Here is a 16,167-nt window from a genome sequence, read left to right on the forward strand (position 1 = left end):
CAGCAGAGTGCTGCCCCCCCCTGACATCTCAGATGCTCAGGTAAGAGCTGCCCTCTCCAAAGCAAAAAACACAGCATCAATGGGACCAGACGGTGTCCCGGGCTGCGTTCTACATGAACTCCAAGAAGAGCTAAACCCAAACATAAAACTACCGTTCAATCTCAGCCTTACTACAGGATATGTGCCCAAAGAGTGGCGTACAGCAACAGTGGTCCCTCTCCATAAAGGTGGTGCCTCAACAGATCCTGGAAACTATCGCCCCATAAGCCTGACTAGCTTGGTCTGCAAAGCTATGGAAAGGATCATCATGGACCTCATAAATAAAGATATTGGGGACCTACAGACACTGGATCCTACCCAGTTCGGCTTTGTTAAGGGCAGATCCTGCCTCTTAAACCTGGTTGATTTATTTGAAATGGTCACCAAGGCCATTGACGAGGGGAAGGTGGTCCACACAGCCTACCTGGACCTTGCAAAAGCCTTCGATACAATACCCCACTCGGGCATTATAGATAAGCTCACCAGCTTAAATATAAACTCCTATGTCACTAGATGGATTGCAAACTGGCTCAAGGACAGAACCCACATGGTTAGAATTGCTGGAGCCATGTCAGACTCCAAACCAGTTACAAGTGGTGTCCCACAAGGCTCAGTCCTGGGACCTCTCTTGTTCGGTATATATTTCTCGGAGGTACAGGCCAACACGGAAGGACTGTGGCTGACCAAGTTCGCAGATGACTGCAAACTGGGCGCCATAATCGACTCTCCAGCTGACACAAGCATCCTCCAAAAGGGCCTCATAGAAACAGACAACTGGTGCCAGAGCCATGACCTCAAGCTAAATACCAAAAAGTGTATAGTCATCCCCTCTGGCAAAAACAAAGTGCCCACAAATTACCACATAGGTGGTAATCCATTAAGTACAAAAGTAATTAGGGACCTGGGGACCCAAGTTGATAGCAATCTCTCATTTGACAACCACGTGGCTAATGTGGTTAGAAAAGCATTTTGTATAGCCCACTTAATCATGAAGGGATTCACATCTAGATCAGGGGAGGTCATCGTGCCTCTTTACTCATCCCTCATCAAGCCCATAATTGAGTACAATGCCCCTTTTGGGATGTACCTTACCAGACACCTGCAGCAACTAGAAAGACCCCAAAAGTACCTCACCAAGAGGATCAAAGGGCTCAAACAGATGCCATATGCTGCCCGGTTAAAGAAACTCCAGCTCTACTCAGTGGCATACCGCCTGTTCAGAAGCGATCTGTGCCTGACGTATAAAGCCATGTCCAACCCGGAATTAATGGACATGCTGCACCTCAGAAAATCCAAATCCCATCGAGCTATGCACTCGAGAGACTTGAACCTCAGCACTGAAATAAATAGGACATGATGGAGGGACAGATTCATAACCCAGAGGCTCCCTTCACTCTGGAATAAAATCCCAGTCCAGGTTAGGCAGAGTCCCTCATTGACTCTCTTCAAGAGGAGTCTTGATGAGTGGATGGGAGATCGTAGGTTTACCTCGGGTATCACTTCTGTGTCACTGTTAGACAGAGGCACAGTATACTAACCTCGAAAAAGGGCATAGCAAAATAAATTTAAAATGGGTGGCGAAAGCCAAACACATTCTGGCTAGGCTTATAAATGCCCTAGGGCAGATAGCCTAGTATGAACCTATGAACCTATAACATCATGCATTTACTGTTGTAACAGGGTTTGTCACAACATATGTCCTATGAGGGATCTGAAGTTAGTAACTGTCATGACTTTCACCATCTACAGACTGCAATCCTCACACCACCTTCTGCAGTTCACAGATACATACTCTGTGGGTAACACATGAAACCCAAGGCACCACACACTGCCCAGTCTGCAGATGACCCTACAGATGGGGAGTCCTCATAAACATAGAACTGACAAGGCAGGTATTAATACATGCAGGACAGCCATATCCGCACACACCCTGTTAAACCAACATTACTCCGAATGCAGTATAGTAGCACTTAGAGTCTGTAGTCAGGTCAGGCACATCCCCCTTCTGTGTGTTGGCCTGTTTCCACAGTGTATGTTGTCAAAGGTAAATCCCCAATCCATCTGAGATTTTGTTTGCCAAACAACAGATCGAGTTTCTGCTCACAGTGAATGAAAAGGCCCAACACCAACATGATGTTCCTAGATATTAGAGTGTGATATTCATTGTGTTTCACTGTTGCAGTCATTACACTTGGGTTATCCGGCTGGCAGGCGACCCGCAGTTGGCCCGAGTTCCAAAGTCTTGGTCCGGTGTCAGTTGCTGTCGCCACTTCCCTGACGTCAGTGCGCCAAGGGTATAAAAGTTGCAACCGACGCCATTTTCTTCAGTCTTTCTTGCTGCGCGGTGCCCGAAGCAAAAGCAGTTCACAAGTGCCGGTCGGCCGACTCCTGAGATTTTCAAAATTGAGTTTCAGAACCGAAGTCTTCAATAAAGTTAAGTAACCCATTGGGGAAACTTTTTCTTGCTCCAGACCGATGTCAGTAAAAGTTAATAATTGTATTTCTTGTGGGAAGCAAATACCTCATAAGGACTTTCACTCTTACTGTATTCCTTGCCTAGGCCCTGACCACGACATTACTAGTTGTCAGTTTTGTGCTAGATTCAATAAACGCACTATTAAACGTTGGTTTGAGTTTGCCTTACATTATTTTGGCCGAAGGTTTAATTACATAATACCGTCGGAACAACTGATGACTGGAATTTATAAAAAACGCAAAGACAAAGAAAAAGACAGGCATCTGAGGTCCAAAAGAGACAACGAAGCCTCTTCTAGGCCAGTCGCCGGTTCGCCAGTTCTCAGTGAGGTGCTTTCGAAGCCCCTGACACCCGCTACCTCAGAGCCACAGGCCGTAACAGACAGCCACGTGGAGACACCGAGGCCTGTGGAAACTCAAGGTATTGGGCCTACGGAAACTATACCCTCAGATGGGTCCGGAGCCACTGAGCAAGCATCGGCTTCTGAGGGTGTTTTCAGACCTTCATAGCTTACAATTAAGCCCACTACAGCAGCAAAGGCAAAGTCAAAAACACCATTAAAGACAAGGAAACAAGTACAGCATTCTCCATAACAGTCATCCATGCCAAAGAAACAGATGCTTAAAATGGCCGAAGACCTAATTACTTTCATCAGGGGTTCCCATCCCCCTCCTGACAAAAGGCCTAGAAAAGAGACTGACTATGATTCCATGATTTCCATTTCCTCTGATTCCTCTTCTGATCAGGGTTATTCTCTCCCTCCCTATGAGGACTCAGATGCAGAAGAGTCTATACCTTCAGCCTCTCCGCCTGAGGATTATTCTTTTGAGGAAACCCTGCACACCATGAGGGAGCATTTCCATTGGGAGAGCCAGGATTATTCAGAATCCAAGAAAAGGCTCAGAGACTTCCTTTTATTACCTCAGCACAGGCCTCTGGCTACCCCCCCTGTGCTTGATATTGTTGATGTTTTTTCTGAATCCAATCTGTCTCCTGATTCCTTACCCCCTGCACCAGTCAAGCCAGACAGGTACTACAGGGTCCCTGACTCTCCTAAATTTCTTTACAAAAACCCTACTGCAGACCCAGAAACTATTTCTCAGGGTCCTAAAGGGGTTAAGGCTTCCACTGCTAAAAATCCTGTCCCCTCAGATAGAGATTTCAGAGCTCTGGACAGATGGGGGAAAAAAGTTTACACTTCTGTTACTTTAGCTGCAAGAGCTTTAAACTGCCAGTTTCACATGCTTAAATATCAACAGTACCTCGTGTCATTGTTAAAACATAAAATGGTTTCAATTTCTAAAAGTCCTGGCAGTAAGGAAATGCAGGATTTATTGCATGCAGTTGAACAAGTGGGAAAGCATACTCTGCAATGTGGTTTTGATTCATTAGAGGTTTCTTGTAGAGCTGCAGTAACAGGCTCTGTTATTTGAAGGCATGCTTGGTTGAAAGAACAAAGTTTACCTGACCATGTTAAAATAAAATTATTGGATGCCCCACTACAGCATGATACTTTGTTTGGTGTTAAGGCAGAAGAGGTCTTAAAAAAATGGAGGATAAAGCAAAATCAATGCATACTGTGAAAGATTTCTTACAGGTTCAACCACCTAGATTTAGAAGAAACTGGCCTTCAAAAAATTGGTCCTTTCCAGTGTCAGACAGGCCACAAAGAGGCAGATACAGACACCCAAGAGGCAGATCTCAGCCCCAAGGCTCCTACAGACCTAAACAATGGGGTGCTTCAGCCCCCAAAGGAGGGGAAGACAAATCACAACCTTATAGGAAACAGTCCCAATGACTTCCCTCTACAAATGCCAAGCACTTACCTTTTGACAGCACCCCTAGGGGGAAAGCTAGCACTTTTCTCAAAATTGGCACATGATCACCCAGGACCAATGGGTGCTGAATATTGTTTCTCAGGGTTACAGGTTCCACTTCCACATGCTTCCAAAACCAAAAGGTATGCCAGACCTGCCACAAAACCAATGGGCAGATGCACAAAAACAGATTGCTGCTCTTATGGACATGGGAGCTATTCAAAAAGTTCCACAGCAAGAACAGGGACAAGGATTTTACTCAAGACTTTTCTTAGTACCCAGAAAGGACAAAGCCTGGAGACCAATACTGGACCTGTCAATCCTAAATACTTTCCTGGATGTTCCAAAATTCAAAATGTTAACACTACAGCAACTTCTGCCCATGCTGGGCAAGAAGACTTGGCTAGTTACTTTGGACCTCGAGGAGGCATACCTGCATGTCCCAATCAAACAATCTTGCAGAAGATACCTCAGATTCATAGCAGGCTCAATGCATTACCAATTCTCTGCACTGCCCTTTGGCTTATCTACTGCGCCCAGGGTCTTCACAAAATGCCTGGCAACAGTAATTGCATATTGCAGACAAAAAGGAATTCAAATATATCCCTACTTGGATGATTGCCTTATTCAAGCAGAGAGCAAGGACATTCTTCTAAAACATCTGGCATTTGTAAAAAGATTACTAATTTGCCTAGGGTACACAGTAAACAAAAAGAAATCAAAACTAGTGCCCTCTCAAGAGATAATATTCCTGGGTGCAAGCTTAAATACAACTGCCCAGATGGCTTATCTCACGCCAGACAAACAAAGGCAACTGACTCATTACTTTCAAATGATGGCAACAAAAAACCCAGCTCCCTGCAAGAAAAATTCTGCAGGCCCTGGGCTTCATGGCATCCTGCATTCTACTAATTCCATATGCAAAACTGCATATAAGGAAACTACAGTGGTATCTAAAAAGTGTTTGGAGTCAGCATTGTCACAGCCTGGAGACAATCATAACTTTAATTCCCTGCCTACAACAGGAGTTTTGATGGTGGTCCCAGGCCTGTCACCACAACAAGGGACAGCCTTTCACCTTACCCACATCAGGCAGACAATACCAACGGATGTATTGGATTATGCCTGGGGGGCACATATGGCAGGAAAATGTATTCAGTTATGCGGAATAGTTGTACTAGTTATGCGGCCCCGTGCCATATCCCACCCGCCCCCACTATATCCACATTTATTAGGTTCTAAATCCCACCCCTCTTAATCTCTGAAATAATCATAGCCCCCCTGCAGTTAATATACCTCCTCCCATATTTCCAGCTAATCACCAATTAACTAGCTGGCCCTCATAACCCCTCACATAATATTAGCCATCCTTCTCTACTACTTGGGCAAAATAATGAAGTCTATCATCCCACCTCTACTTCTTCTCCTACTGATTCCTTATCTCTCATCATGGTATGAAAACCAAACACTATTGGGTATTCACTTCCCAAATGGTCACACCTGCTCTCATCAAACTCCTCCCTTCAATCTGATCTCACCTTTAAACTGTACCACTACAACATCAAGCTCCAAAAGTGTGTATCTCACTCAGCGCTACCTTAAAGTAACCACTACAAAATCTGGTCTGAAGATACTAAGTAAACTTCTACGACTCTTTGACCATCTGAAAGCAAGTATTACCAAAGATGGTGATATTCACCCCAACCCAGGCCCATCCATTGATTCAGACTCTGTCATCCCTATCTTAACTCATAGATCCTCTAGCTCCCTCCTCATCTTCCATCTTAATCTAAGAAGTATAAATAACAAGATACACAATCTACATGCTATGATAGTCACTCACCTCCCAAACATCATGTGTCTATCGGAAACATGGCTCAAACCATCCACTAAGGATGAAGAAATTCTTCCACCTGGATACAACATACTCAGGGTTGATCAGATAAAAGAAAAGGTGGTGGAATAGCAGTAATGTTTAGAAATACCCTGAACATCATTATGAATCCTACACAACCCCCCAAGATCTCTAATATGGAACTAATTGCCCTAAAAATATGCCTAAACAACCAAAAGAGTATCAATCTTATTGTAGTCTACATCCCACCAGGGAAAAACTTAGAAACTGTGGAGCAAACCCTAAACTGGCTTACCTCAAACTACCCTCAAGAAACAATTGTGCTAGGGGACTTCAACCTTGACTGGTCACAGTACTCTGACCAGATGAATCCCCTGCCCATTAACCTATATGGCTACTCCCAAAATATAAAATCTCCCACAAGAATAGGTAATTCTCAACAAAAACAAAGCATTATTGACTGTATTCTCACCAATAAAGACACACCTAACTATACCACGGGGACCCTCCCCAATGATCTTAGTGACCACCTTATCACCTTCATCATAAAACATAAACCGACGTGTACAAACTTTCCCATCTATAAGCTAGTTAGAAACAAGAAGAAATTTGTTCTTGAACAATTTCTAGCAGAACTTAAATCCTGTAACTGGTCCATGCTAAAAACACTCCCCATTGACGAGAGTGTTACATACTTTAATGACACATTCCTCAAAATACTGGACTCTCATGCACCTAACCGATCCATCAGAGCCAAAATAAGGATTGCACCTTGGCTAACTAAAGATACCAAAACTAAAATTAAGCTTAGAGACTAGGCCTGGGTAAAGTGGCGTACCACCAAAGAACCCCGAGATCACATCAAATTTCAGCAGCTTAGAATCTCAACAAAAGCAGATACTACCCGAGATAAAAATAATTATTTCCGTCATCTTCAGGACAAACACCAAAATAATCCAAAGAAGTTTTGGGCAGGTTTTAATAACCTCCTTTATTCTGGGAAATCAACTACCCCCACCCCGGAAAAACTTATAGGTAAAGATCCTGAAGTAATAGCTAACTCCTTTAACTCTTTCTTCACTGAGACCGTTCAGGCACTAGCCAGTCAGTTACCTACTTCTTCCACCTCCTTAACCAGTCCTCCTGGAAAAAATCTACCCACCTTTAGTCTTCAACCAATATCCACCTCCTATATTAGAACTCTATTAAAGAAACTCAAACCATCCTCCCTATTGGCTGATCGTCTCCCAGCCGAATATCTACAACTAGCATCTAACGTAATTGCCTATCCCATCTCAATCCTGATAAATAGAACTATCACTGAGGCCACCATTCCCTCAATCTGGAAAATATCATACGTCATCCCACTTCACAAGGGAGGCGCCTCTACGGAAACATCGAACTATAGACCTATAGCAATATTGTCGCCTATAGCAAAAATTATGGAAAGGTGTGCTCACAAGCAACGCCTACACTACCTTACCCTAAATAATCTTCTGTCAAAAACTCAACATGGGTTTCGCCCTCATCATAGTACTACCACTGCCCTCCTTTCCTTTGTTGATTCAGTTAACAACAATCGGAACAACAAATTAATCACTTCTGCTCTCTTTCTTGACTTGTCAAAAGCCTTTGACATGGTCAATCACCAACTATTGCTCCACACCCTTAAAACCCTTCACCTCAATAACCTAGCCCTACGTTGGTTTAATGCTTACCTTTCTGGTAGACAACAAGCAGTCCAGTGGCAAAGCACACTATCTCACTTGCTACCAAATACCATAGGAGTTCCCCAAGGCTCTATACTTGGTCCCCTTCTCTTCTCTGTATTCATAAACGACCAACACTCAGTCATCCCCAAAGCCACCTGCATTCAATATGCAGATGACTCCACCCTGATCTGTTCTGATGTCTCTCTCCATAATCTCCAAGTAGTCACCCAACACTGTTTTGCGGCAGTTGAAAAATGGTTTTCTGAACGGAAACTCATTTTAAATCCCATAAAAACTAAGCTACTTCTAATCTTCCCCACTTCTGGAACCCCCTTAGGCCTAAATCCACCACATTCTAATAATACGATCTTTCATGTTCAATCCATCAACGGTACCATCATTGAGCCTGTCACCAACACCAAACTACTAGGTGTTACTATTGACCACAAGCTCAAATTCGATGTTCACATTAGTCAAACTATTAAAACAGTAAACAAGAAACTAGGTTCCTTGTACAGAATCAAGAACTTTCTTACTCCGTATACCAAACTAACTATAGCACGGTCACATCTTCTCTCCACCCTACTGTATGCCTCCCCTGTCCTATCCTTCCTTAATAAAAATGAGCTCAACAAACTCTCAGTTGTCTATAACCATATCACTAGATTTGTCACTGGCTCACCTTACCGTACTCATCACTGCCACAACCTAAAGAAACTTGAATGGTTAGAATTACCTAATCTTCTTAAATTCAACCAACTTACAGAAGCATTTAAAATAATTAAGGAACCAGAAAAAAAACCCTCTCTGAACAAACTCCTGACCCCCTACTCCAACCTTAACTGCCTCTGATCTTCTAATAGTGTCCTGGTACAAACCATGAAATCAAATAACTCAGGAGGTGATGCTATCTACGCAAATTCTATTGGAAGGCTCTGGAATTCCCTTCCTAATAACCTAAGACTGACAACTTCCCTCAGCCAGTTTAAAACTAGTCTTAAGTCTCTACTTAAGGCCCACTGGCTATGCCCTTGTGACGATCCTGGCTGACCACATAACTGCCTACTACTCACACACAATTATCTAAAGGACTCTCCACCTTAAATCTCTCTAGATCCCTTTAAACATATTCTCTAAACACGTTGGTTCCTCATAGACTGCCCCCCCCCCCGTATAACCATAGAATTGACCTGTGAATGATCATATATCCTTCTCCCTGGTGTTCTTAAGCTCAAACCTCATTACTTACTACCTACCTGTATATCTGGGTATTTACTCATCATGTATTTGTGGTATTGAGTAGAGTGTATTTGTAAATAAGTATCTCTGAACTCTGTATACTATTATTGCTGCTTATGTTGTTTATGTAGTGTTATTGATGTCCTTCAAGAATGCAACTGCAGTCATAACATATGGGTTGTCCTGCCTCAGGCAGCCCTCGGTCGGCCGGATTCCAAAGTCTGGGTCCGACGTCGGCTGATGTCGCATTTCTCTCCGACGTCAGAGTGGCTGGAGTACATAAGCATCAGCCGACGCCATTTTCTTCAGTCTTTCTTGCCGCGCAGTGCCCGAAGCAGAAGCAGTTTGCAAGTGCCGGACGGTCAGCTCCTGTATTCTTTGATTCCGAAGTCATCAAAAAAGCTAAGTACCCAGTTGGGGACCTTTTCTTGCCGCAGCCTCCTTCTGATAAAAGGCCCCGGGTTGAACCCTCTGACCCTATTCCGTCAGATGAAGATTCTGAGGGCTCTGTCCACTCTGATGGCCAGGAAGAGCTCTTCCAGACCTATGAGGACTCGGATGCAGAGGATTCCATCCCCTCGGCCTCCCCTCCTGAGGATATTTCTTTTGGGGAAGTTCTGCATACCATGAGGGAACATTTCAAGTGGCAAGGCCAGGAATATTCTAATTCCAGGAAACGCCTTTGGACTTTCCTTAAGAAGCCCCAGCACAGGCCCTTAGCTATTCCTCCTGTACTTGATGTTTTGGATGATTTATATTCTGACTCTAGTGTTACCCCTGACTCTCTTCCTCCTGCTCCAGCCAAGCCAGACAGGTATTACAGGGTCCCAGAAACACATTCCCATTTATTCAGGGCCCATACTGCTGATTTGGAAACTATTTCACAGGGGCCTAAAGGAGTTTCAGCTTCCACCTCTAAAAATCCATTGCCCTCCAACAGGGAAGCTAGGTCATTAGACAGATGGGGCAAAAAGGTTTACACATCCACTACCTTATCTATGAGAGCTTTGAATTGCCTTTTTCATATGTTACAATATCAGGATTTCCTGTTAGAAGATTTACAAAAAACATTGGCCACTCCTGATCCTTTAGACAGGAAGGCTTTGCAGGAAGCTGTACATAACACTCAGCAAGTAAGCAATCACTTCCTGCAGTGTGGATATGATGCACTGGAAGCTTCATGTAGGGCAGCTATGACAGGGACAGTCATTCGTAGACATGCATGGTTAAAAGATCAACCTCTACCAGATCATGTAAAGGCAAAACTTCTGGATGCACCTTTGGAAAAGAACAAGCTTTTTGGTGCTAATGCTAAGGATGTGTTAAAGACCATCGAGGAAAAAGCAAAATCAGTTCAGGTGGTGAAAGATTTCCTCCAGGTTCAACCCCCCCAGATTCAGTAGGAATTGGCCTTCAAAAAACTGGTCCTTTCCTAATCCAGAAAAGTTTCAAAGGGGTAAAAACAGGTGTGGCCGAGGAAGAGGCCAATACAGAGGTCCTTACAGGGGACGACAATGGCAGCCAGGAAACCAAATAAGTGATGCAGGGTTTCACCTGCCCCACAGCCACAATCTCAATGACTTCCTCTACTCCGCCTACCAGGGAACAAATAGAAGCTCCCTTGGCGGAAATTATCTCTGTTTGCAGAAACTTGGCACAGACTGACAAAGGACAAATGGATTTTGGACATTATAGACCGAGGCTACAGGTTCCATTTTCATACCTTGCCAAGAAAACAAGGCATGCCAAACCTACCACAAAACCAGAGGGCAGAGGCTATCAAGCAAATCTCTCTGCTGACTCGGATGAAAGCAATAGAAAGAGTTCCACAACAAGAACAAGGCCAGGGTTTTACTCAAGACTGTTCCTTGTTCCAAGAAAAGAATCTCAATGGAGACCAATACTGGATTTGTCCGCATTAAACACCTTTCTCATAGTACCAAAGTTCAAAATGCTGACTCTACAGCAACTCCTTCCCATGCTGGGCAAGGGGTCCTGGCTGATTACTCTGGACCTCAAGGAGGCATACCTGCATGTCCCTATCAGACACAGCTGCAGAAGATACCTCAGATTTCTTGCAGGGCCAGAGCATTATCAATTCTCAGCATTACCATTTGGCTTATCTACTGCACCCAGAGTATTCACAAAATGCCTGGCTTCAGTAATTGCTCATTGCAGGCTCCAGGGGATACAAATTTACCCATATCTGGACGACTGCCTCATACAAACGGATGACAAATTGATGTTGACAAAAAACTTGGACTATGTCATACGATTACTTCAAGCTCTGGGATACACAGTCAACTTCCAAAAGTCAAGACTGCAGCCATCCCAGCAAATAATCTTCTTAGGAGCCAAATTAGACACAGCCTCTCAAATGGCTTACCTGACAGAAGACAAGCAAGAGAAGTTAACTCATTACTTCAAAGGTTTAGCAAAACTTACCCAGATGACTGCAAGGAGATTCCTACAGGCCCTGGGTTACATGGCATCCTGCATTCTCCTGGTTCCATTAGCAAGACTACACATGAGAAAGCTTCAATGGTACCTAAAAAACATTTGGTCTCAGCACAGCAACAACTTGGAGACAACCATACCGCTCATTCCATGCCTACAAAAGGAATTCCTATGGTGGGCCTCGGTGAGCCAGGCGAACACAGGTATGTCATTCAAAAAAACACAGATAACACAGACCATGACCACAGATGCCTCAGACCTTGGATGGGGGGCGCACATGGAAGGCAGGTGTATACAAGGACAATGGTCTCCAAAGGAAACACATCTGCATATAAACCAAAAGGAAATGCTGGCAGTAATGCATGCCATCAAGGCCTTTCAACACCAACTTCAGCAAGGCCATTTACTGATATGGACAGACAACACCACTGTGATGTGGTATATAAACAAGCAAGGGGGCACCCACTCTTACCCCCTTTGCAGACTGACAATGCATCTTTGGGAAAAATCACTGAGCCTAAACATCCAGTTACAATCCCAGTTTGTTCCAGGCAAAGACAATGTGTTGGCGGACAGCCTAAGCAGGAATTTCACAGATCCACACGAGTGGAGGTTACATCCGAAGATCTTCACACAACTCACTTTGACATGGGGCAGGCCAGAAGTAGACCTATTTGCCTCTCACCTCAACCATCATCTACAAAATTCTGCACAAGGACATACCATCCAAAAGCTTGGAAAATAGATGCTCTCTCATTCAACTGGAACTTCCTAACAATCTATGCATTCCCACCTCTGCCACTGATGACCTCAGTATTACTAAAGATCAAAGCAGAGAGACCCAAGGGAATCATAATAGCTCGGACTGGCCAAGAAAACACTGGTACCCACTACTACGGAGCATATGTCACACCAGGAAGTGGGCCCTTCCCCAATGGCCTCTACTTTTGACTCAACACAATTTCAAAACAGTGCATCCAAACCTTCAGACACTGCAGCTAACAGCCTGGGAGATCCCATAAATAACCTCAACCTATCTCTCTCCAAGGAAGTTCAGCGGATACTAACAGAGGCTCAAGACCATCCACCAGAAAGGTTTACTTAGCAAAATGGAAGAGATTCAGCATTTGGAATACCAGCAAGGGACATGATGCATCATTGTTGAACATCCCACTCATCTTGGAATATTTGGCAGATATGCTAAAGAACGGCCTCTCATATTCTTCCATAAAGATACATGCATCAGCTATTTCAGCTAGATATAACACTGATCCTCCTGTCTTTTCACACCCTTTGCTAAGGCAATTCCTCAGGGGAATCAAGAACATTAAGCCACCAAGAAAGGCCCCAGTGCCAGCCTGGGACCTCAATTTTGTCCTAGAAAAACTGACTCTACCTCCATTTGAGCCAGCAGCTTCAGTTGACTTGCAATTTCTCTCATGGAAGACAGCTTTCCTGTTGGCAATTACCTCAGCAAGAAGGGTATTGGAACTACAGGCCCTAATGGCAATACCACCGTTCATAATTTTTCACAGAGACAGGGTTTCATTAAGGACCAACCCTACTTTTATGCCAAAGGTGGTATCTAGGGTTTCTTTAAATCAAGCTATTCATCTGCCTGCTTTCTTCCCCAATCCTGAGAATAAGGGGGAAAAACTGTTACATACCTTGGACATTCACAGACAACTTCGATACTACCTGGACAGAACCAAGGCCAGTAGGAAGTCTGAACAACTTTTTGTAGCTTACGCCCCTGCAGTCCAAGGAAAAGCAATTTCAAAACAGACTATTTCAAAATGGATTGGACATTGCATCAGATTCTGTTATTCCTTTCATGGAAAGACTGTTCCAGCCAATGTCAGACCACATTCCACCAGAGCTACAGCCACCTCTACAGCATTCTTAAGAGGGTGCCTACTAAGGACATTCTAGAAGCTGCTACATGGAGCTCCGTGCATACATTCTCCAAACACTACAATCTCCTCTATACTCCAGATCCAGAGCAGGCTTTGCTTGGCAGTCCTGCAGGGTTTGATTGCCACACCATCTTTTCCTAGAGCATTCCTCCTCCCCAGCTAAGCTATGGTATTCTACCCATATGTTATGACTGCAGTTGCATTCTTGAAAGACATAGTACAGTTTTGTACCTACCATAAATGTAGATGTCCGATAGATATGCAACTGCAGTCGGATTTTCCCTCCCTCCATACCCCTCTATGCCTAGGGTCCACTCCTATCCCTGTTTCTCTTAGCTGGGGATATCTGTTATGGTGTATTTGTTTTATTGCTCATTTATTTGTCTGGAATCCTGTTTTTGTCTTCCAATTTGATTACAGCCTTCCTTGGAGGGCACCTGGCATCTGGGGCAAGAAACACTGAAGAAAATGGCGTCGGCTGATGCTTATGTACTCCAGCCGCTCTGACGTTGGAGAGAAATGCAACATCAGCCGACGTCGGACCCAGACTTTGGAATCCGGCCGACCGAGGGCTGCCTGAGGCAGGACAACCCATATGTTATGACTGCAGTTGCATATCTATCGGACATCTACATTTATGGTAGGTACAAAACTGTACTTTTCTTTTCTTATGTGGAACTTTTCTCCCCGGGTCTCTGCTGAAAAGGTATATGTATCCAGTCGGACTAACCCGGTAAACAAATGTAAAATAAAAACAAATAAATAAATAATTCAGGGCACGTGGCCCAAGGAACAAATGCATCTTCACATCAATCAAAAAGAGATGCTAGCTGTACAGAATGCCCTGACAGCTTTCAAGGACCTACTACATCCAGGACAACTATTAATAAAGACAGACAATACCACAGTTATGTGGTACATAGACAAGCAAGGGGGCACACATTCCTACCCCCTATGCAGGCCAGCCATGACTTTGTGGAACACAGCACTGACCTATCAAGTACATCTGCAGGCACAATTCCTGGCAGGAACAAAAAATACACTGGCAGACGAACTAAGCAGAAATCTCATGGATCCTCATGAATGGAAGCTAAATCCACAAGTGTTCAGCATGATAATGAGGAAATGGGGACGCCCAGACATAGCTCTTTTTGCCTCCCCTCATAATTACCAAATACAGAAATATTGCACAAGAACTTATCATTCTCAAGCATGGAAAGTGGATGCTCTATCATTCAGCTGGAAAAGCATGACAGTCTATGCCTACCCTCCAATGCCTCTTCTTACCAAGGTGCTACTAAAAGTCAGACAAGAAAGGCCAAAAATGATCCTGATTGCCCCAGACTGGCCACGCCAGCACTGGTACCCAATCCTAAAGGGTTTGTCTCAAGGCCCAGCTTGGCTTCTACCTCAAATTTCTCATCTTCTGACTCAACAAAACAATCAGATTCTGCACAGTCAACTCAGAACCTTAAACCTGACAGCATGGCAGATAATGTAGCCAATCAGACTGCACCTCTCTCTAAAGCTGTTATGGATGTCATTTTAGAAGCCAGGAGGCCCAGAACTAGGAAATCTTATGCAGAAAAATGGAAGAGATTCTATGCTTGGAACCAGGCATAAGGGCTCGAACCACTTGTCCCTAATATACCTCAGATTTTACAATACCTAACTGAGATGCTGGACAAAGGCTTATCTTTCTCATCTATTAAAATCCATGCCTCTACCATTTCAGCTCATTACAATATGGAACCTCCCATTTTTTCACATCCTCTACTACGACAGTACCTCAGAGGGGCAAAAAATATAAGACCCCCAAGGAGAGCACCAGTACCTACTTGGGACCTCAATTTTATTTTAGACAAACTCACACTGCCTCCTTTTGAACCAGCCAGCACAGCTGATCTAAAATTCTTATCATGGAAAACTGCTCTGCTCCTAGCAATAACTTCAGCAAGAAGAGTCTCAGAGTTACAGGCATTAATGGCTGTGGAACCTTTCCTCATTTTTCATCAGGACAGGGTTTCTCTTAGGACAAACCCAACATTCATGCCAAAAGTGATCTCCAAATGTGGCCTTAAACCAAACCATTCATTTACCTACGTTTTACCCAAAACCCCAGAATAAAGGGGAGAGACTTCTGCATGCTTTGGATATACACAGACAGCTACGATTCTACTTGGACAAAACAAAAGCTTTCAGAAAAACTGAGCAACTGTTTGTAGCCTATGCTGCAGGATCACAAGGAAAGCCTATTACAAAGCAGACAGTCTCCAAATGGATAGGACACTGCATCCACTTCTGCTATGCACAACATGGCAAATCTGTGCCTAAGGACATTAGGCCTCATTCTACCAGAGCAGCAGCTACTTCAGCAGCTTTCCTCAGAGGAGTACCAACCAAAGACATTTTTGAAGCTGCAACCTGGAGCTCAGTGCCCACCTTTACCAAGCACTACCACTTACCTCTCTACTCTAAATCCAGAGCAGGCTTTGCCACTGCAGTTCTGCAGGGCCTGGTAGCCTCTCCAAATCCAATTTAGACCCAGCTGCCCAACCTCAGCTTTGGGATTCTACCCAAGTGTAATGACTGCAACAGTGAAACACGATGAACATAGTACAGTTGTGTACCCACCATAAATGTAGATGTTTGAGTG

The sequence above is a fragment of the Protopterus annectens genome, chromosome 8.part0 (assembly GCF_019279795.1).
Source record: "Protopterus annectens isolate FY-2018-M chromosome 8.part0, PAN1.0, whole genome shotgun sequence".
Lineage (NCBI taxonomy): Eukaryota > Metazoa > Chordata > Ceratodontiformes > Protopteridae > Protopterus > Protopterus annectens.